The sequence below is a fragment of the Orycteropus afer genome, unplaced genomic scaffold (genome assembly GCF_000298275.1).
Source record: "Orycteropus afer afer isolate SDZICR_OR568_19922 unplaced genomic scaffold, OryAfe1.0 scaffold00058, whole genome shotgun sequence".
Classification (NCBI taxonomy): Eukaryota; Metazoa; Chordata; class Mammalia; order Tubulidentata; family Orycteropodidae; genus Orycteropus; species Orycteropus afer.
In genome coordinates, this window is record NW_006921645.1 from 11,547,968 (window position 1) to 11,552,281 (window position 4,314).

The following is a 4,314-nucleotide window of genomic DNA, read 5'->3' on the forward strand; positions in this document are numbered from 1 at the left end:
CCTAACTGTTTTGGTTACCTAGTGCTGCTCTGGTTGGGCAATCCTATTTCCGTAGTGATACTGCCTCAGAAACCCAAGGAGGGGTCGCTATGAGTTTGGGCTGACTCGATGGCATATAACAACAACAACAACAACAACAAGTGCTGCTCTGACAAGAATATACCACAAATGGGATGGCTTGAAGAAACGGGAGCTTATTCTCTTACAGTTTGGAGGCTTTAAGTCTGAATTCCAAGTGCCGGGCTCTAGGGGCTGAGTGAAAGCCCCTCAACCTTGGGCTTCAGCTCTGCCTCATGTTCCTGGCCCACTGAAGCTGGAGGCTTTTCTTCACTCAGCTACTGGCTGCAGAGGCTGACAAGCCCAAGGTTAACAAGTAAAAAGGCACAGTCCCGATGTTACCAAACACACGGCGGGTCATTGATTCAAGTCCATTGAAAGTCCCAAGGTTGGCAGAGCATGGCAGGCTGCTGAACAATAACACAGCTACATGCAGGGTTCAAGCATGCCACAAGCTAGAGACTGTTCCCCAAGGCTTCTCCTTATATATAGGAAGCAAACCACATCCCTAAGGCAGCTGCTCAGCTGCTCACAGTAGATTCCACCATGGAGTTGATTACCAGTCTTGTCATAGGAATACTACATTCAGCTGCCCAACCACTCAACCAGGCCCAGCCAAGTGGACACACAAACTTAACTACCACAGTAACCAACAAAGAAAATTTCCTTTCATGTATACACCTTTCCTTGACTCTTAACAATAGTGGACTAATAGAATATTTGACCTTCTGTGATTGACTTATTTCATTCAGCATAATGTCCTCCATGTTCATCCACATCAGTATTTTGCAAGTTCTACATTATTCTTTAGGGTTGCGTAATATTCCATTGTATGTATGTACCACAGTTTGTTTATCCATTCCTCAGTTTATGGGCACTTGGGTTGTTGCCATATCTTTGCTCTTATGAATAGTGCTGTGATGAACATGGATGTGCATTTATCTATTCAAGTCCTGGCTCTTACTTCTTTTCTTTAGGATATGTACATAGTAATGGGATTGCTAGATCAAAGAGTATTTCTGTTTACAACTTTTTAAGGAATTGACATACCAATTTCCTCAGTGCTTGTATCATTTTACTATGCCATCAGTAGTCTATGAGAGTCCCAATCTCTCCACATCCTCACCAGCATTTGTTATTTTCTTTCTTGTTGAACTTTGCTATTAATACTGGGATGAGATGGTATCTCATGGTTGTTTTGACTTGCATCTCTCTAATGACTAATAATCATGAACATTTCTTCATGTGTTTGTTGGCACCTGAATATCTTCTTTGGTGAAGTATCTATTCATGTCTTCTGCCCATTTTTTAATTGAATTGTTTGTCTTTTTGATGTTGAGGTGTTGGAGTTTTCTGTCAATTTTAGAGATAAGTCCTTTGTCTGATAGGTCATTGCTGAATATCTTTTCCCATTCTGCAGGTTCTCTTTTGGAGAAATCTTTTAATCCAATAATAATTTAATTTTTAGAAGGTCCCAGTCATCCAGTTTATCTTCTGCTGTTTGTGTATCTTGGGTTATGTTTGATAGTCTATTTATGCCATAAATTAGGGCCCCTAAGTTTGCCCCTATTTTTCCTTGATGAACTAAAAGTTTTAGGTTTCACATTTACGTCTTTGATCCATCTGGAGTTAGTTTTTGTGTATAGTGTGAAATACAGCTCTTGCTTCATTTTTCTGCAAATGGATATCCAGTTTTGCCAGTACCATTTGTTAAAGAGACTATCTCTTCTCCATTTACTGGATTTCAGCCCTTTGTCAAAGATAAGCTGACCATAGGTCAATGGATCTATTTCTGGGTTCTCAATTCTGCTCCACTGGTCTGTGTATCTGTTGTTGTACCAGTACCAGGCTGTTTGACTACCATGGCTATATAGTAGTTGTGAGATCTGGGAGTGTGAGACCTCCTACATTGTTCTTCTTCAGAAGTGTTTTGCTTATCTGAGGTCTCTTTCCTTTCCATATAAAATTAGTGATTGGTATTTCCATGTCTTTAAAGAATGTTGATGGAATCTAGATTGGGGTTGTATTGAATGTATAGATTAGTTTTGGTAGTATTGGCATTTCCACAGTGTTCAATCTTCCTATCCATGAGCATGCTATGTTCTTCCATTTATGTAGATCTCTTACAGTTTCTTGGAGTGGTGTTTTATAGTTTACATTGTAAGGTCTTTTGTGTTCCTGGTAAGATTTATTCCCAAGTATCTCATCTTTTTGGTAGCTATTGTAAATGTAAATGGTATTCCTTAGTTCCTTTTCAGAGACCTCTTTGTTGATGGAGAGGAATCAAACTGACTTTTTAAAGTTGATCTTGTATCCTGCTACTATGCTAAATCTTTCAATAAGTTCCAGTAGTTTCCTTGCTGAGTCTCTTGGGTTTTCTATGTATAGGATCATACCATCAGCAGATAGGGACAGTTTTATGTCTTCCTTACCAATTTGGATGTCTTTGATTTCCCTTTCTTGCCTTATTGCCCTGGCTAAGACATTTAGTACAATGTTGAATAGAAGTGCAGATAGAGGATATTGTTGTCTGGTTCCTGTTCTCAGGTGGAATGTTTTCAGAATAATATTAGCTATTGGTTTTGCATATATGCCCTTTATTATGTTAAGGAATTTCCCTTCTATTCCTATTTTTCTGGGATTTTTTTTTTTCCCCAATCAGGAATGGGTGTAGATTTTATCAAATGCTTTTTCTGCAGCTCTTGATATGATCATGTGATTCTTTCCTTTATTTTACTTGTGTGATGGATGACGTTGATTGTTTTTCTAATGTTGAACCATCCTTGCATACCTGGTCTGCATACCTGGTATGAATCCTGCGTGGTCATGATGTATTATATTTTGGATATGTTACTGGAGTCTATTGACGAGGATTTTGTTGAAGATTTTTGCATCTGTATTCATGAGAGGTATTGGTCTGTAGTTTTCCTTTCTAGTAGTGTCTTTGCCTGGTTTCAGTATCAAGGTTATGCTTGCTTCATAAAATGAATTTGAGAGGATTCCACATCCTTTTTTATGTTCTGGAATAGTTTGAGTTCGGTTGGTGTCACTTCTTCTCTGAACATTTGGTAGAATTCTCCAGTGAAACTGTCTTGGCCAGGACTTTTTTTGTTGGTGAATTTTTATAACCTGTTCAATTTCTTCTTTTGTTATGGGTCTGTTCATATTTTCCACCTCAGCCTCTGTTAGTTTAGGTAAGTACTATGTTTCTAAAAATCTGTCCATTTCTTCTAGATTTTCAAATTTGTTGGAGTATAGTTCTTCATAGTATCTTGATACTATCCTTTTTATTTCAGTTGGTTCCGTTGTGACGTTACCCAATTCATTTCTTAATTCATGTTATGTGTATTCTCTCCCTCCTTTCCTTTGTTAAGTTTGACAAAGGTTTGTCAGTTTTATTAACCTTTTCATAGAACCAACTTCTAGTGTGGTTGATTTTTTATATTATTATTATTATTGTCTTTCTGTTTCCTGTTTATTTATTTCTGCTTGAATCTTTATTATTTCTTTTCTTCTGGTGACTGTTTGCTTTTTTGGCTGCTCTTTTTCTAATTGTTGGAGATGTTGGGTTAAGGTGTTGATTTTGGCTTGCTCTTCTTTTTTGATGTGTACATTATTGTTGTAAATTGGCCTCTGATCACTGCTTTTGCTGTGGCCCAAAGATTTTGGCATGCTGTGTTTCCATTCTCATTTGATTTTCCAGGAATTTTTTAATTTCATTTTTTATTTCTTCTGTTACCCAGTCATTTTTCAGGAGGGTGTTACTCAGTTTCCATGCATTTGCTCTTTTTGCATTTGTCTTCCTAGTGTTGATTTCTAATTTTCTAGCATTGTTATCTGAGAAGATGCTCTGTAGTATTTCAATTTTAAAAAATTTATTGAGGCTTGCCTTGTGGCCTAATATATGATCTATCCTGAATAACATTTCATCTGTGCTAGAAAATAATGTATATTGTGTCATTGTTGGGTGAAATGCTCTGTAGATGTCTTCTATAAAGTCAGGCTGGTTGATTGATTGTTTACTTCTTCTGCATCTTTGTTGAGTTTATTTCCAGTTGTTCTATCTTTGATTGAAAATAGTGTATTAAAAAAAACCACAAAAAATCACTGCTATTGAACGCTAAAGAATAATGTAGAATCTGCAAAACACCACATAACGTGAACTTGGAGGACATTATGCTGAGTGAAATAAGTCAGTCACAAAAGGACAAATATTGTATTAGTCCGTTATTGTAAAAGTTAAGGAAAGGTTTATAT